Here is a 19,880-nt window from a genome sequence, read left to right as displayed (position 1 = left end):
CGATAAATGGTATAGAACTGGATGGACTGGATAAACTTTGGACATTGGCTGCAAATGCACATCTTCCAGTCCAGTTATGACAATCCCCCAGAGTGGGACGTCTCTTCAAGGCGATGCCAGTTACAGGGCATGATGGCAGCTGAAGAAAAGAACTGCAGGTTCATATAAAGGCAAAGACAATAAGTGCATGTGACAGGTGACATTTCCACTGTGTGAAAGCTTGCCAAAGGGCACAATTTCATACTTTACTGGAATTTCCCAACCTTCCATCCTGAGGAAGTATAATGAAAAGAGCCTAAGTCTCAGGGAGAAGTTCATCATGGTTTGGTACATTTAAAACTACATTTCCAAAAGGCCTTATAGATTTACGCTATATGGACCTTGACCAAACATGCTGTTTCAGGATGACTTTTGTTCTTGCTCAACCTGAAAGTAACTTACCTAATGTATCATTATGCCGGCCCTCAGGTTATCATGCCCCATCATGCAAGGATTTGCTCTTAACCCTGTTTCTTAAATGAACTCATCTCCTGGTGTGTGACTGATTGTGAGTCAACTAAAGCAGCTGAGAACTTTCTACATAGATTTGTTACAAAGCAAGTCTTGTCAGGATTTCTTTAGAAGAATCTTGACATTAGGCTGCAGAAATACAGTACTTCTTTGTAAATCTGTTTAAGTGTTGGAATATCATCACTAATTAATTTGGGGTTGAAGTCACGGGTCAGGATTACAGTCACTACGGCCTCCCTTTAACTTTTCATGTGTTTCTTTTCTGGTGTCATCACTTTAATGGCGCTGACATAACAGTTATCAAGAGTATCAGTCTTCAGCCTTGCTGGAAAAGTGCAACAAAAGAAACCTTTTAAGACCTTTTATTCCAAATGCCACAAGGAAAGACAGGACAATACCTTGTCTGAGCATCTCAGAGAAGCTCAGTGAGTCATTAGAGAAATGAGATCTGTGGCTTAATCGTGACATCGTGAACCTGAAGTCTGTGAGTGGACGTGACTCATCCCTCCAAAAAGAGACTGACAAGACATTGGGCCACTGAGCAAGAAGAAAGAGCTTTGCTTATATGATTAATCATGAGTGTGTATTGTAACCCCCCAAATCCCCCACTCCACACACACACACACACACACACTGTGCCTGCACTGTTTTTCTTCCGGGGGTGTAATTTGGGGGAGGTGTTTGTTTCCTTGGCTCCTGAGGCAAGAGACACAGTAGAGGTTATTGGCTGCAGCTGGATGGTAAAGTAAAAATGTAATTTAAGACCACCTTCGTGTTTAAACCGACTAAATTCCGATTTCCCAGCTGAAAGGTCTGTGCAAGTGTAAGAAGACTTCACACTTCAGAGTTTTTTGGTTTACATTTTTTGTGTGGTCGTTCACATTACCAAACAAATGCAACATGAACGCAAAGCGTCTGGAAAGTGATGTGCATTCACAAAAGTGCAACGTTGCTCACATTTCCATGTGTTTACAGAAGTAAACATTGCTGTGATGTGAATGCTAGCGATGTGCGATACTATTGATTTCATTTCCAAGCCGGTACTGTGTAAAAAGTTAGACTGGTACTGGCGATCCCGTCTGATTCTATGTGCAAATTCAGCTAATGTGTTTTGTAAATTTTAAAAAGTTGTTTACAGTATTTCTATCATATAAAGAATACAAGACATCAGTCATTCATTTATGTATTTTAAACCCTGGAATATATTGAGGTAGTGGAATGATTTACAATATAGCCAGCTAAGAAAAAGCAAACAACAGAGTCATATTGAGCTATCAAAAGTATCACTATTTTGATTTCAGACTCGACTTTAGAGCATGAAAGAGCTGGTATCAAATTATCGATATATTCCCATTATCCCGAGTTATGTATGAAGTGTGGCAGGAATGGTGAGAGCTGCTTTGCTAACATATTTTAAAATAATTTTGGGACAAGAAGAACTTTGCCTACATCAGCGAGTAACTTTTATCCAAGTTTTGCACAATAAACCACACCTTTTCATGACTGCCTACATCAGTGAGTACCTTTTAAAGTATCGGTCAACACGGCAATGCACGCCTCTTTATGACATATAGGTTGGATATATGCGACCTGACCGTTCATACTGCAGTCGCATTTCATACATATCAGATTTACAGTATATCCACATACAAATGAGGCCTGAGTCGCGTTTCAATCATCAAAATACGGCAAGATACTGCAACTATTGCATGTTATCATCACTGATCACAGCATGTATATCAAATGATGCAATGTTGTTGGGTTTTTTAGAGGGATTCATAGCCAAAATAGGTGTCTCCCAATGACAGCACTGTAAGCCATCTGAAATTAACTAGTTTTCTTGAGCTATAATGAACAGAAAAGGGAAAGAAATATGTGTTTATGTTTCACATAAGGATTGTGAATGATGGGCAATTTTTTTTAAAAAGTGCAGTTTTCGCGGGAAGCATGAAACCCAAAGAATCCAGTTGAAATAGGTGCAGATTCTGGAAGATCTAGAAAGCTTTCTGTGGTGGTTATCATGTGTACACAACTCAATACAAAGGGATGAAAAATGCACTTAATAGGTCCTCCTTAACGAGTAAACATATTGGATTCCCCAATACATTTTTGGTCAATGCATATATTGTAGTCCAGTCACCGTTAAAGCACAATTTTAAGTGTCAGCATTTGTTTAAATGGAAGCTGCCTTCTTTTACTTGATGGTTTGATTGTTAACCTTGCAGAACGGAGGAAGTACTGCATGATCAAGCCCTGAATAGTTTACATTATTTGGGTGATGTTCGGTTGGCCAAATGAAATGTTGACCAGTTGAGTATAAATCACCACTTTAAAAAAACAAACACCTATTTATAAAACAACATGCTTTGGTTGTCATCTGAAGGTCTACTTAAAGTACTTGCATTTCCGCTGTGGCCTTTAACTAAAAATGAGCTTGGTGTTCCACTGGGATCCTCACTCTAACCTTTTCATTTTTGCAAAGGACTTCATTTTGTAATGGAAACAATTATAACATTTGTTCATGTCGCTCTGTGCTTGTACATCATGTCATTGTGTTTGCAGGCCAATTTGCAGCATTTCTTCTCCACTTTATGCAGATCCAGCATGTATCCTTTGACACACAGTTTCTACATAGTTTAGTATGGGATGCAGTGTTTCTATTGTCAAAAAATGCAAAAGCAAAAAGAACAAAGGCCGTGGAAGGGGTGTCATATTCCCGAGACCATTCTGTTGTCTTTGAATCACTTTGATTGGCTTCTAGTTGTGAAGTTCATGTAAAAATGGACTTTAAAGGACCCACAGGCTTTTTTTCAGAGAAATGTGGCTGTCTATGCCACTCGATAATATAAAGGCCCTCATCCACAGCCATCACCCAACAGGTTGCATAAAACCAGGTGTGTGTGTGTGTGTCTCAAGATTTATCCCTGTCCCATTGCACTTCTAACGACAACAAATAAAAGTGACTTTCTGCCCACCTTAGAGTCTCTCAAGTGTGTGACAGCGAGCAGGCTTCTCTGCAGTGTCAGATAATTGCTCCAGCGTGTTTCTTCTACTTCTCATTGTGGAGCTCAATAGCGCCCCCGACTGTGCAGATACTTTATTACTGCAAATGTTTGTGTTGCGTATCAGCACGGAGTGTGACATCCATTCTTTTCACAGTACGAACATTTCTAACTTTTAAACATTAAGATGGTTTTGACTCCCTACTTCTCCATCGCTTGGTAGAAGTTAAGACTTGAATGCTTATCAACTAGACAGCTGAGCCACATCACTGACTCAGCATTTCAGCCCGGATGCATCACTAAGCTGCATGGGAGAGAATGTCACAGCAGGGGGGATTTCTGCTGTGCGATGCTAGTAGACGAAGATTTAATACACAGTGGTGATTCCCATACATTTATTTATTTGTGGCAGCTTGCCATGAAGAGATTTGGCACTACATGTGCTGAAATTATTGCCGATGGGAGAGTTCTACTGCTTTAATAGTAGGACTGGGGATGTCTGGGTACCTCACGAAATAATACGATTCCTGACACATGGCTCACGATAACGTTACCGTTATTGTGAGCAACGGCAATACGGTGGAACAAAAACAAAAATAATTTCACAGTTTAGCTTCATTCATTCATTCATTTTCTACCCCTTTTTCCTCACAAGGGTCGCGGGCGGTGCTGGAGCCTATCCCAGCTGTCTTCGGGCGAGAGGCGGGGTACACCCTGGACTGGTCGCCAGCCAATCACAGTTTTGCTTTTGCAGCATAATTCCACCAATTACAAATACAAATACAAATACAAATACAAATACTTCTTTCATACTGCCTTATCCAGCACCATCCGATTTTGATATTTCGTCACACTCCTAATTAAAGGCATGTGTGTGATTTTATTGTGATTTTTATTGATGGTTATGATTGGAAAGTAGAGGGACAAAGACTTTTGACACCTAACTGTGACAAAGGGTATCACAAAAAACACAGATGACAGAAATGTTGCTGGAAAAAATAATGTCTCTGTCTCCTCCTGCTCCCCCTGTGTGTGTGACATTCTTCATTCTTCAGCTGCGCTGGATTTCTTCATGAAATGCATTCTCACGATAGAATTAAAATCTCTATTGTGGGCTAAATTTATGTCGTATATGGTCTAATTTTCCCAATCCTAGTCAGTAAATGGTGCCAAATCCTTTTAAAAAAGTGGCAATCTGCGTTCGTCAATTGTTTTTGTGGTGGATCGACACAGATAAATAAATAAATAAATGGGAAAACCTGCTAAATCTTTAAAAACCTCGCTGACCGTTCGCCTCAGTGTAATTCACAGATGGAAGAGTGGATATGTACTTCTCAATTTCGCTCCAAAGACTCAACATATCACTGTTCATGTCACAGTTTTTTCTTTCATATTTCTGATGAGACGATCAGGGAAAGTAAAATGATGACACAATTCTAGTATGAAGTGTGTCATTTTAAAGTGCATGTAAAGCTAAACAAATAACTGTAATCTTTATTGTAGATCACCACCTCTCCCACTGAGAAAATATTGGAGGTGTTTGTCAGCTCTGCATATGTCAAAAGACATTTGTTTGTTGTGGTGTGATTACGGTGAGTGTTACTGTGATCAGGAGTGAGCATGAGGGGCAGCTTGCTGATTGAAGCGACAGCTGGCTGGTAATTTGACGAGCAACCACAATTTATCCATTATTCATGGCTGAAATATTCTGCAGAGTAGCAATAAAGGGAGCTGTTGTTAATCCACTAGTGACTTATTTCTTTATTTGCAACCTAGATCTGCATAAGCATCGCCATAGCAACAGTATGCATCAACTATGTTCTTCATACACTATGTAAAGCATTCTATGAATGGCTCATTATTTTATCTGTCACTCTAAATACATTCTACTAAGAACCGTAACTCATATATGCCCTTGAAAGCCCTTGAAAATTAGACTAAACATGCTATTTTTAGCTCTATGTCAGAAACATTACACTTGCCTGCTGGGTTATACCAGCATAGTGAGTGGCCTCGTGGTTAGAATGTTGGCCACACAGTCAGGAGATCAGGAAGATTTTTATGTAAATGCATACAATTCTGGACATATGGGCCATTATTTTATTTAAAGGGGACCTATTGTGCTTTTTTCCACTTTTTTGACATATAATGTAGTTACATGCCCTGACCGGGTTTTGAACTCTGGTCCCCACACTCTGTGAACCACTGCAGCTACCAAATGAGCCACCCTGCCTCTCGCCCGAAGAGGCACCCCCCGCTAGGGTCGCAGCACCCCCCGCGACCCTCGTGAGGAAAAGCGGTAGAAAATGAATGAATGAATGAATGAATGTAGTTACAGTGTTGTATTCTCATGTTAAATGATGCCAACGTGTCAGCTAATGTGCATTTGGTAGTGAGCCCTGAAAGTAGTTTTGGATGGCTCTGCATGCTGTATTTCAACACCTAGTTCCACTGACGTCAACGCAACCCAGACTGCCTTATATGGGCATGCCCCACACGCCTACCCTCTCCTCCACTCTGCTTCGCTTTTCAAAGATTTCACAGTGTTAGCACAGATCAATGGCTCCCAGGAAATGTTTGTTCAGATGTGAGGGAAATTTAAAATTGTTTAGCTTTCCTAAAGAGGCAAGCATCTGGCAGAAGTGGTTGGAGTTACTGTTTCCCAGCCAGCAATAGAAAAATGTGCTCATCTGTCAACGGCACTTCACACTGGACTGTTTTGTGAACATAAGCCAATATGAAGCTGGACTATCCGCTAAACTGTTGCTGGAATCTGACGCCGTGTTGAAGAGTCAGAAGTAACAATTCATCCTCCTGTACCGGCAAAATTAGGAAGTGGGGTTCGGCAGCTGTCCAGAAGTCCTTGGTATATAGGTCTACTTTAAGCATCTTTACATCATTTGAGTTGCTTTCACCATCATGCTCAGATGAAAGGTTGTTGAAGTGTGTTCTATTAAGTTTTTATGACAGCTGTTTTTGACAGCATGAGCCTGCTGTGCTGCATTCCCCTTTCAGTCTACTGACATTTGTCTGAAAGGCAGCCATCTGTGAGTCAACACAGCCTTCTCAGTGAATTGAGTACGGTTTTGTCTTCTCCAGTGGTCACCTGTGGCTCTTTGACAACATGGCTTCTTCAAAAGACACACTTGGCGGAGGCTGAGTTACCAAAGTGAAGAGCGAGAGGTGTACAGTAATGTTCACCTGCTAAAACTGTCAAACCCAAATTTGTTGATTGGCTTCTTTTCAACATTTTCAGTGGGATTAACTGGATAGCTCGTACCTGTTTATTGCTCATGCAGGAAGAAAGTGATGCTGCTCCATTTCCTTCAAGACCACGCAAATATTGTACCCACACCCCTTTTATGGGCTCCATAAATGACTCAGAGCTCTGGGGTGCCATATTCTGTATTGTGTTATCATCAGAGCATATGTTCTGTTGATAACACAGGCGTCTCTCCACAGGTTCACCTAACCCACAGAGGGAGTGACAGCGCATATTCTTCTTTTCATGCTTTGTAGTCTTGTGTGCACCTCAGCCCCCAAAACAATGAAGCACATTTACGACAGCCCACTTGCATATGTAATTGCGACTGTGTAAACTAGAGGAGAAGGTCTCTGCTGGTCCAACATGTGGTGCCCAGACTAAACAGCAAGATGAATGTTTCCTCAGTACAATCTGGCGCTGTAGTCTAAGAGTGGCTCTACTGACTCACATTCAGGGGACAATCAGAGACTGTTTCTGGACAAAAAGATGACATGTGGATAAGAAAGATAATGTGAGTGGCCATTGACAGGATTATTTTAGTTCATTTCACATGAGGCCTTATTTTCATTGTTACGCACATTTTCTGAAAGTCTACCTGCATGTAGGTGCAGATAGGTGTAGGTACCTCCCCCAACGTGTGTGTGGCCGCACACCTGAATGGAGTTTTTATAATCAGCAGTACCATTATTTGAAACAAAAATAGCAACAACAATTGATTAAAATAAATATTACCATTTCAAATTTCAAACAATATTTAAGGTGTGCATCCTAGCACAAAAACTCCACTCTACAATTGACTGGCTCATACACTGCGATTGATTATTTTCCATAGTAGCCCATACTATCAAGTGAGGCTTTCAATTGTGCAGAAACATTCTATATTTTTCATCTACTATTAAAATGAGTGGGTGTCATTATTAGTTTGCCATCAATTAAGATTAATAGAATAAGCTTTTGCACTCTTGGGGGTGAAATCCACTTCACGACTTTCACACATGCTACATGCTCAAAGGTCTCACACACATATACATACAACATAACCACGTGGATATTAATGGATAGATGTTTTTCTAATAACCTAAAATATCTGTGAGTTACTATACTAGTATATGACCAACATTGCCTTTCTTTCTTTGCAACTACATTATTGTGAGAACCTGGTCTAAATATGACACATCAGGGTTGCAGGCATGCTGGAGCCTATCCCAGTGGACTTTGGTCAAGAGTCAGCTGTGGACTGGTTGCTAGAACAATCACAGGGCACATATAGATAAACAACCAGTCAGACTCACAATCATACCTATGGACAAGTTGTATTCGTCAATTAACCTAGCATGTTTTTGGAATGTGGGAAGAAACCAGAGTACCGGTGGGAAAAACCCACGCACACACGGGAGAACATGCAAACTCCACACAAAGATTCCAAAGCGGCAATTCAAAACTCAGGTCTTCCCGATATTGTGACTGTGTGGACTACATGCTAACCACTCGGCCACCATGTGCCACACACAGTTGGATCAAAAATTTAAGGCCAGTTGAAAAATTGCAATCACGTTTTAATTGCAAGAATTTTGCACTGTTGAATCTTAAGGAGGTTCTAAGTTGAGCTCTAAAATGCAAAAAGAAGAAATGGGACTGAGACAAAAAATGATTCAGGGAACATTTTATTGCAAGCAAGGATTAAAATGAAAGCTGTTCATCAGATGATCAAAACTTTATGTTGTGGACTCTCGTAGAGCAGATACACATGATAACCCCCACAGAAAGCTTTCTAGATCTTCTAGATTCTGCACTTCTTTGTGCAGCATTGCTGAGAGTGAGAGTAGAGAGTATTTCTCTGGAAGAAGTCCTTTGTCAGGTGGGCATGTGAACTGCAGTGTTGTCCTGTTGAAAAAGCATTTGTCATTACCACACAGACAAGGGTCTTCAGTCATAAGGGATTCCCCCCTGCACCATCTCAGTTTAGCTGGATGCCGTTTGATGCCACTGCACAACCTGAAACTTTATCATTCAATTGAAGGAAAAATCACCCCAGATCATCCTCCACTGTGCCATGTGGAAAACATCTCAGGTGGGATCTCTTAGGTAGTGTTAGAGAATCAAACTTTCTTCCATCTTTCAATGTCCCATGTTTAGTGCTCTCATGCAAATTTCAAGTGGGTGATTTTGTGAGAAGACGAGACCTTTGAAGACCCCTTTTGTTCTTAAAACACTTCTCTCTCAGATGGTCAGATGGTTATTGGACTACACTCAGCACCAGTAACAACCTTCATTTGGGCTGAGGATCATACTTGATGACAACCAGCCAGATCCTTCTGACTCAGGCAGATTAATTTTTTTGGGCTCTACCACTTGACATTTTTGTTCCAAAACCCTTAGGATCTTTTATGAAGTTTAAAATGACCGTCTTATCTGTTTGATATAAATTGTTAAGATTTTTTGTTGTTGTTGCACAATCTTTTTGTGTATTTTGAAGCTGTACTTAGAACCCTCTTAAGAGTAACACTTAACAGTGCAAAATGTAAATTTTCACAATTTTTAAACTGGTCTCAATTGTGATCAGGAATGTACGTGCAAGAGAAGTAAAAACCAAAGAGGTGAGTGTCTTCTGCAGGTCACAAGCTGTTAGCATGGTGCAATGATGAAGGTGTTGACAACGGCAACAAAAGCTCAGTGTGCTCCTGTCAACCTCCCCCCTCACATGTCACCTCTCACCTCCTTGCTCTGCACCCCCACATGTCACCTCCATCCCAACTTTTACCCGATACAGAGTGGGTCTGGATAGTAGTCAATTACCGTCAGGGCTTTTGAGGTATTGGTGAAGAGATTGCAGTCAAGGCAGTATGTGTTTGGTGCCTGGGCGCCACCATAGCTTGAGCCACACTGTGGTGTGTAACAGCAAGCTGCTGGATTTGAAGAGAAAGTTCCACCCCGGTCGCCAACTTCTGTTCATTTTTGCATGTGCTTTTACTTCTTCATTATGCTTCTGATTCGGAATGTGCACACACACAGCAGGAATGTACGTACATGTGACAATCCATTCCCAACAACGACTGAGTAAAGCATCAGGAGGGAGGGGGGCATAGCGTGTTGGATGACCTGATTGGAGCAGCCCAGGAAGTGCTGAAGTGAGAGCTGAGAGCGAAAGGGGGAGGGAAAGAGGGAGTGGGACTTGGGAAAGTGTGCGGTTCTGCCGGGAGAGAGCGAAAAAGTTTTGGGACCGCCGCTGTGTCATCAAGTTGCTGTCACCGTGTTTGCTTGACCTGCTTTTAAATAAGGACGCAGGGAATCCCAGAAAGCTACGGTGAGTCCTGTCTCTTTGGTGCTTGTATCCTACATCCCGTTTAGAATCTTTGGACTGGAAGTTGTGCATACACAAGCGCCTTTGCTGTCATTTTTAACAGCATTCCCTTTGTAGTTTGTTGTGTTCTTTACTGGTGGGTAGCCTCCATCTGCCTCTGAAAGCTTGTTTTGCATAGCTCTTTTTTTTGGCCTGAACTGAACCGCAGCCAACCATTCAGTAAAGCAGTAGACTGGGGCCGTCTAATGTGTGTGTGGCTGTGTCTAATTAGGCTAAAGGGGCTAGAGAGGGGGGCTATGAGGCTCTCAAAGATTTGTGCATATCCTTTTAACAATATGTATCTATTTTGTTTTTGTTGCATCGATATCTTACATGACACAAATCATCATCATCATTCGGTCTTACAGTAACGGGTGACTACGAGTCGGGCTTGCATGAGACTTGGCCGTGTGTGGAGAAGTCTGATCACGTGATCAGACAGCAACATTTGCACACCTTCTTGCAAACAGTTATATGGCAGGCTGAAAGACATTCGTATGAGGAACTTGTAAAGATGTACAAATTAGCACCTGGAAGACTCTCATCTGCTCTGTAGAGCAAATGTTATTACTTATGAAAGTGTCAACTACTGTCCAGCTTGATTTAAATATTCTTATGACACTGACAGGATCACAGTGGAAAATCCAATAGGCCTAATATGTCCAAGCTTACATAACCAGTAAGTACTTTAACAATCATACCGAAGCTCATGCTTCATTATTCTGGTTGTCTCTCACAAGTTTCCTGTGCACTTGGCCCAGTGCCAATCTAGGAAGATGTCGTCTGCAAAGAGACCAGAGAAAGATGTTACTAAGTGGAAGGTGCTGGCCGCAGGTTGCCAGTTCAGCCAAGCTATTTTTCTTAATTGTGAGCATATGAGCTGCTGGCTTTTTACAAGTAATGGCAAACGCCGTATTTCTCACATTGGGACATGATCAGCTTCTGTGTGGACCACTTTATTACCTGCCTGATGACAACACTTTGGCCTGATGGCTGCCACGGATCATTAAGATGAGGTGAGCTCTCTGAGACGTCATCCCTCTTTGGGCCATGAGCTAACTCACATGGCATCACTGCAGCGTTTTATCACACTTTCACTGAAAGTCTCAATTCTCCAAAAGGCAGTTTTGTCAATGGCAGACTTAATGACACTACCATGAAGACATTTGTTCCAGTTCCATGTTTCTTAAGACCTTATTAAGACCTTGTTTAATGCCATTGGACAGTGCCATAACGCCCAGTTGAGCTGGAAATAATCCATCAAGCATTAGTGTCCATCCTGTTCTTTCCTTCTTTCCCATCACATTTTAATGTGATATCCACAATGGGTCTCATGTTCTCTGGACACACATCAATGCTGTGGTGAGAAAACAACAGTATGTTCCCACCTGCTTTGCTGTACAAAAAAGCAGGCGGCAAAAACAGAAGTTAAAAAGCCACCATTGCATCCTCATTCCTTAGCTTCCTCTCGATGTTTATGGGCTGGCCACATACTTGAGGACTCCACCTATTTGGTGAAGTCACTTCTATGTCCAGCTTGCTCATTGTCACTGGTGGGAGGGCAGTCCTAGAGAAACGTTCCACACCCACAGACTCTCTTGGTGCTATGAAACCCCCAAGCTCCTTTCTTCCAGTGTAAACATCAGCCTTCCTCTCCCGTCCATCCACTTGTTAAGACGATTGGAGCAGAACATCCCACAAGTCACCGGACAATAACCAGTTGTCTCTGGGTGACTGAAAGGTCAAGGAGAGATGAAATGAATAATGAATAACTACAATTTAATTTCAAGAGTCTATGATTGTAAATGAAGGAAGTCTTGAAAGTGAATCATCTCTATAAAAATCTATGAGTGCAGTGAAACAACCTGCTGCCCCGTCTTTCGTTTTTTACACTTTCTCTGGACCGTAGAGGGCCACTCGCTGTTGAGTCACTATGATGGCTAGATTTTATAATTACTGCAGACACGGTCACGATTATAATAATGAAAATGTTCCTTGTGTAAATCCTGTGAGACACAGGATGTTTTTGTTAGGATGAACTATTCTTGGAGCAGCCGCCACGTTAGCTCGCCATCAAGTATAGTTTAGGAGGAAGCCTGCTTTGTGTCTATGCATGATGTGTTTGAAGAAGTCGTTCCTGTGACTGATAAGTCGACAGAACCGTGTAAATACTGCAATGCACGCTGGACAGGAAGTATAATAATCGAAAGGCCTGCAGAAGGATGAGATTCCCATTTGGGAAAGATTGTAATGCCGGGATAATGGGCCAACAATTGGAAGGCAATATTTTTTTCCTTTTATTAACCCCATTAAAACACAAGTGTAAGCTACCGTATATATACGTACCATATACGAGTTGTTTCTGGTATATGGTACGTCGGTGTACTGACCCACCATACACCACATCATCTCTTCATGCCGTTTCCCCTTCAGATGGGAAGTTGTCTTCTTGGTTGCTTTCCATACTCATTTTCCCAGTCTAGACTTCATCATGGCTTTGCCATTCCTACTCCACCTCAGACATATAGTGTTACCAACGTTAATAAAAGATAATAACAACGTTTTCCTAGTGTCAAATTGTTTCATGATATTTTTTCAGGCTTGAACTTATAACAGGTTCTTGTTTAATTTCCCTCACAAGACGTTTTGGAAGACAGTTTTACAGAGTGTCTTAGTTACTTTAAAAAGGTAATTAGTTATAGTTACGAGTTACTTCTACAAAAACGTAACTGAGTTACTAACTGAGTTACTCCACTACAAAACCAGTAGTTCTTTTACCAGTAAAAGTAACTATTGCATTACTTGCCCCTGCTGCCCCCCCCCCCGCCTCCCACCCCCACAGCAAAGACGAATACCATTACAGAGGTTTGAATTTATTGCAGTCGGCAGGTGTTCTGTGGGTTTGAGTTGCTCACACAAGACATGGACAAAGTTTTTTTTCAGGGACATAATGTACATTTGGACGTGTACATTTTACCTTTGACATCAACGAGGTTAAAGTAATGTCTGTACTTCCATTTGGCAAACGCTGTCTTCTCACTAGAGTCCTCCTCACTCGCCATCTCTGGCTATGCTGTATCTTTGGATGTGCTCTCTTTCATTGGCCGAAGGCTAAACCTTAGCCAATCCTCATTGCTTATGTGCTCTAAACACCCGCCCACTCAAGTTCTCTGATTGGGCGGGTGAAGACGCAATCTTACTAAACCTTAGCCAATCCTCATTGCTCATGTGGTTATCTCACCCCTCCCTTGTCACTCTGCAACACTCTCACTGCGCTGCAGATTAGTTATGAAGTCGGTGATATATTTTTAGGCGGCTTCAGTAACGTGCAGTAACGGGGTGTCAAAAATGGTAACGCCGTTATGCTGACAGTAAAAGTAATTAGTTAGATTACCCGTTACTGAAAAAAGTAACGGCGTTAGTAACGCTGTTTATTTAAACGCCGTTATTCCCATCACTGGTAACGACCTAGAGTGAAATAGCATGCATATAAATACCTATAAATGATGACCCCCACCAATTCCAGTTTTGAATTATATTGCACATATTATCCCATACTCTAGTTTCCTCCCACATTCCAAAAACATGCTAGGTTAATTGGCGACTCCAAATAGGTATGAATGTGAGTGTAAATGGTTGTTTGTCTATATGTGTTATTGGCTGGCTGGCGAGAGTCAAAAATGTGACGTACATTTTCGATGTTAACTGAAAATCATGCCGATCAGAGTGGACACTAACCTCCGTTCCACTTACACCTTTTACATTATTTCTTTGATTCAGTTTTTGTATGTTTGGACCTTATGGATGGGCTTTCACGTTTCCAGTGTGTTAGCCTGTGAATTAGCCTGATTATTTCTGGTATCTTCTTGGTTTGTTGAAGGAACTTAAACCCAGTTGATAGAGGGCTGTAGAGCAGGAGAAGGACTCTACTGCAGTTACTATCTCAATTGGAATTTACTGCCAGCAATGCATGGCTTAGTCTCTATCTCACTGGTTAGAGACCACCAATTACAGTATGCTTGGTTTACAACGGTCCGGTGTGGTAATGAGAGAGCTAAGCAAACAAACTAAGCTATACAAACAGACTGAGAAACAGCTTCTTCCCAAGAGCCATTACAACCCTGAACTCAGACATACAACGAGCCTGGTCATTAGCGTAATGCAAATATGTAATATTTCTATCACTGCCTCTGTTACTACCTCGAAAACATTATTTATTTATTCAACAACTCAATACAATACACTCATATGTGAGTTTTACTCATCTGTATGCACCATTCATTATTTGCACTAATATCCATTCATCATGTGCACTAAAATTAATATATATTCCAGAGTCTGTGCAATATTATGTGTATATCTTGTATATCTTGTATATATCTTGTTAAACTGTCTTTTTTTCTTTTACTTTTACTTTTACTTTTTGTATACTTTTTTTAACTTAAATATTGCACTGAAAGGAGAAGCTCTCCAATCTCATTGTACATCTTGTATAATGACAATAAAGGCCATTCCATTCTATTCCATTCTAAGCCGAAAGGCAAAGTTTTCAATTTACCAGTCGATCTACGTTCCTACCCTCACCTATGGTCATGAGGTTTGGGTAGAGACCAAAAGGTCAAGATCATGGGTACAAGCGGCCAGAATGCGTTTTCTCCGCAGGGTGGCTGGGTTCTCCCTTAAAGATAAGGTGAGAAGCACTGTCACCTGGGAGGGACCCGGCTCGGAGTGGAACCGCTCCTCGTATGCATTGAGAGGATCTAGATGAGGTGGCTTGGGTATCTTAGGATGCCTCCTGGTTAGGTGTTCAGGGCACGTCCAACCGGCAGAAGGTCTTGAGGCATTCCCAGGCCAGTTGGGAGATGTAGTAGTCTCTCCAACGTGTCCTGGGAACGCCTCGGGATCCACCGGGGGGAGCTGGATGAAGTGGGAAGTCTAGAACTCCCTGCTTGGGCTGCTGCCCCCGCGACCCGACCTCAGATAAGCGGTAGAAGATGGCTGGATATTCATTAAAAACCGGCATATTTCAGACATAGTTGCCAATGGTGATACTTACTTTGGACACCCTTGCCGTACGATTTCCTTTTCTCCAAATCTCCTAGTGTTGCTAAATTGTGCAATAATTATTATGTCATACTATAGCATTCTTGTTATATATAACTCACTAACTTTATTTGACAGTCATCTGGTGTTGAATTCATGTTCTACATTATGATGTGTGATTGCTACAGTGCACTGCTGCTGCTACTACTACAGTGTTGCTTAACAACTAAGTGTTGAGGTTGTGTCCCAGTAAGCTGGATTCACTGCTGCTTTGATCAGGGAAGAGTTCCATTGCTAATCCGCTTGAGCACTGGATGTTTGCCCGGGACACACACATTCTCAAATTGTGATTAAAAAACAGATGTGAAGGCCCGGCCCGAAAAAAATGTCAGAATAAATGCAGTGGGAAGTGACATAATGCTGAGATGTCAGGCTTTTACAGTATGCTGCAGTGTGTGGTGGCTCCTTTGGACTCTTTCACTTTCATGACTTGTGGTTTGTGGTAGTGTATGCACACATTTTAGCAGCATCATCTGTAATCCGTATTTTAATTACAGCTTGGACACAGGCGGGATTAGGAAATACAAATACTGTCATCTAGTCATTACCCCTCATCTTTTTCTTTTTGTATCTCCAAATTGCTGTAGGTTTAGCTGCAAATCTCTGTGCACTTGCTTTGAGTGCTAATAAACAAGCAGATGGGCTTTTCATCACGATGCCTTTGGAGGGCAGAAAGGTGGCGAGGGGGAGAAAAGAGGGGAAGGAAGGAAGAAAAGAAACACCACTCGAGCATTAGTCGTGCCCCCCCCCACCGCATTACATCACTGAAATGCCTCGCCACTGATGACATCCGTGAATTGGGGAGGAGGCTGTCCCTGAGGATGATGTCATTGATAACCAATCAGGCTATACCAAAGTGGCATGGTAATGTTTTTACCCAGCTCTCAATTATGGATCTGTGGAGCCTTTATGTCTTAGTTCCTAATCATGAACATTTGCATTTATGAGTTTGAGTCATGGAGAAAACTAAAATGTTGGACTGAGCGAGAACTCATCATGCATAATTGGCTGGTGAAGGCTAAATTAGGGTTGTCAACGCAACATATGATAACCAGCACAAGAAAGCTTTTTAGATCTTCCAGGATCTGGCCTTATTCCAGCAGTATTTCTTGTATTTCATGCTTCCCGCTCAGGTTCAACAGTCCAGGGTGAAATTCATTGACAGAAAGTGTGTTTTAGTCTAGTTTTCACACAAGTTTTAGAGAGCATATTACAGCGCTTTAACATTGTATATGTTGCATTTCTGTGAGATAAAAAAACATGCAACTGTTAGTTCACAGATCCACCATTATCTAAGACTATCCATCTATTTTCTATGCCGCTTATCCTCACTAGGGTTGTGGGGTATGCTGGAGCCTATCCAGCTGACTTCAGGTAAGAGGCGGGGTACACCCTCGAAGACTATTATACCACATTTTAAAGTGAAATAAAGATATATGCAGATATACAGTGTTGTACGTCCATGCAGGATATCCAGAGGCTTTACAATTCACATTACATTCACAAGTTCATGTCTTCCTGGAAAACATTTAGAAAATGTTCAAAATCATGTATTTGGTTGTCATTTTATATATTGCATGTTTTGAAAGCAGATACATTGTAACATAAAATGTAATCCTTTTAAGTCCAGTAATATCATGTTTGTTTCAGCATATGCTTTTCAGCTGATTGCAAATACTCAGTGGCGGCAAGTAAATATGACTCATTGATATTGGTAAGATGGTATTTGAGACTATCCTTCTACGCGCTACACCTTTTACAAACAGATAATGTATTAGCTGAAAAACATGTGACATGCCCAATACAGCTACTTGTTTTTATTTTAAAATGCTCCACTATAGTATCAAACTCTTTGCTCATGAAACAAATGCACTAAATGTATATATTGTCATTAGACAGGGAGAGAGGAAGAGTATAAATGGAGGCGTTGCGTTAGTAACATGTGCAGTGTGCAGGTTAGCCAGGGCTCCAGCAAAGCAAAGGACACTACTCATTTGTGGCAAACCCCACAAAAGTAAATCACAGACAGGCACATCCTTATTTTGACAGTCTTACTAATTAAACTTCTTTATTTTCATTTAGTAGTCTTCCATATTTGCATTGAAATGTATTTTGGGTATTCTAGAATTCATGTTCATGTAGAGTACTGTATGTATCTTGTCTATATCAATGCTGTTTTTTCATATATTGGTCACTCTATCGGTTATCGGCTTAACTGTCGGCTTCTCTTAGCCCCCAATATTGGTATCAGCATCGCAGAACTGTACTTTGAAGGTGAGAAAAATGTTGGCAATTTCAATAAAATTCTAATTAAAAAAGGCAAGGTAATTTTTTCGGATCTACAAAGTACCAAACCGTAACACAAACGTATCGATCGGTGAATTGTGTGTAAAAAAAACGCATCTCAGCTTTGTAATATACTGTTGGTGAAAAAGCAGTATTGAACTGTTGTCTTGTCGTTTCTTCTTGCAATGATAACTTTATTCCCATAATATTTGGACTTTATTCTCACAACATTCCAACTTTTTCTGCTAATTTTCCAAGAATTACAACTTTTTAGTTGTTTCTCATAATATTACGATTTTCAAAAAAATATTTTCCTGAAAGGGGTCCTGTTATACTTTTCCACTTCCTTATATAGGCGTAGCTGTAATCCAGATAAACACGCTGCCCTTCCCCAAACTCTGCTACTCCGTTTATGAAACAAGTTCAGGCAGAAGTTACTGTATTTGGTGATTCCCAGCAATCTAAAAATACTTTCAACTGTCAAAGGCATTTCACACGGGACTGTTTTTCTGAACATGAAAGTGAAATATCCGCCAAACTTATACTACAGCTGGAAGCAGTGCGCTCACTGGGACAGGAGCTCCACCGCACCAACAGCGCCTCTGACAAAGTGTGTCCAACAATGAGTGCTATCTCTTAGGCAGGTGAGGTTGCCTGCTTCTCCTGAGTTACACTGCACCAGCGGTGCTATGTTACCACTCTGAGTTCAAACATAGTAAATCAGGGGTCTCCAGCCAGTAGCTCACGAGCTACCAGTAGTTCCTAAATTAATTAGCTCTCCAAAGACTTTATTCATTTATTATCAACTCCTATAACCACTGTATTAGAAAGTGGGGTTCATTTGTAGTTAGGAAGCACCTTGGGTGTGTGAACAATCACAGCGGAGTGGCCGTACCCCCAGGCTGGCCGTGGGTGGAAAAAATTCAAACAGACCATTTTGGTGGGAAGTACAAATCCAAGGAAATACAGCTGGAAGAGGTACACATTCTAGAAGATCTAGAAAGTTGTCTGTGCGGGTGTGTAGTTGCTCTATAGGAGTCCACAACTCAATACAAAGGGTCGAAAATGAGCATAAAGGGTCTTGGAGTTATCTGTAAACTTTTCAAAATACTTCCACACTTTGGTGGATTTGTTAATAGTCATCGTGGGCCAATAATCCATCATTGCTGACGGTTGTCCGAGCGCTCACCTCAGCTCCTATGGATTGTGCTACTGCAGTGGGTGATTTTACTAATACATACTGTGTTAGGTAGACTTCTGTTTATAGTCAAACACGGTAGGGATGGGGCCGATGTGATTCAGTATTAATACATAAAAACAAAATTACTTACAAAAATCATCATCACTACAGAGGACGAAGAATCGGTGTTCGTGTTTGCCAAGAGGAGAATGAGACATAATAACCATAGACATAATTTGAGATTTATGAATTATTTTATTAAAAGAAACTTACTATTGTGCTGCACGAAGATCCAATATAATTTTAAAAGGTCCTGAAATGAGCAAGAGACCTTTCCTTCCAGGTCATTTGTAAAGTCATAGGTTTGTATAAGCTTCAGAAGTCATGCTCCACTTCCACCCTGTGTGCACGGTGGAGGAAAACGCGAGGAAGCGACCCCAAAGTGGAGACGGGAAAGTGACTGACGAAGTCCCTAAGCAGCTTATATCTTTTTTTTTATTCGTCTCAGTGGAAGTGATGGGTCAGCGCTGTAGCCGAGAAGTGAAGGTGTGCTTAGTGTTTTTTTTTAGAACTTTCCCATTGTGTCTTCCTCTTTACCAATAAGTCGTGCAAAAAAGTCTTACTGTAATAAATAGGTGTTATAGTTTTACCGTGCAGGACGGAGACCTCTGCAGGATGAGTCACTGCTGAAAGTGTCACGACTTCATGACTGCATTAAAAAGTCATTTCTGTTCTAGTTCACTTTTATAAATCCAGGGATCAAGAGTCAGGAGTCAATCCCTTCAGGACTCTCCAGCCTTCCATCCTGAGTGGCTTAACTTAAAAGTTCTTCACAGGCGGGAGGAGAACTTCTTGTCTCTGGTTCCAGGATGGATTTCTTCCACCTGGCTGCAGCTGTTCCCTGGATTTGACCATCCATGCTCCTCCCCCCACTTCTAGATGCCAGCAGCCTCACCATGTCGGCCTAGAGACTGTTGTCACGGGAGACTGGCAGACATCCGAGCTGACATCTAGGCCGACATGCACCTACACTGGCCATGAGTTAATGAAGTACACACACACTTAGGGAGAAGCAACAGGCAGCACTTAGTGTCTCAGTTAATCAACAACACAGAAAAGCATCAAGTGATTTGCTGAGCAAGATTGTCCGTCAGTGCAGCGTTCCTTCCTGATCACTGCAAATGATGCTGGCAG

At 41.4% G+C, this 19,880-nt stretch overlaps 1 protein-coding gene across 9 annotated transcripts in view; it reads left to right on the top strand.

The window, feature by feature from the left end:
- si:ch211-285f17.1 (sickle tail protein) overlaps window positions 1-19,880 on the top strand; it is a 64,388-nt gene that overhangs the window by 3,477 nt on the left and 41,031 nt on the right. Inside the window, exon 1 of one of the 9 annotated variants that reach the window (XM_058060858.1) lies at window positions 9,943-10,081. The exons of the other annotated variants lie outside the window; for them this stretch is intronic. The gene's annotated coding sequence lies outside the window, so the exon portion shown is untranslated. Of the gene's footprint in view, window positions 1-9,942; window positions 10,082-19,880 lie in introns of those variants that run through there. 9 annotated transcript variants of the gene reach the window in all.

The sequence above is a fragment of the Doryrhamphus excisus genome, chromosome 21, assembly GCF_030265055.1.
Source record: "Doryrhamphus excisus isolate RoL2022-K1 chromosome 21, RoL_Dexc_1.0, whole genome shotgun sequence".
Classification (NCBI taxonomy): Eukaryota; Metazoa; Chordata; class Actinopteri; order Syngnathiformes; family Syngnathidae; genus Doryrhamphus; species Doryrhamphus excisus.
This window is presented reverse-complemented; position numbering and strand designations above follow the sequence as displayed.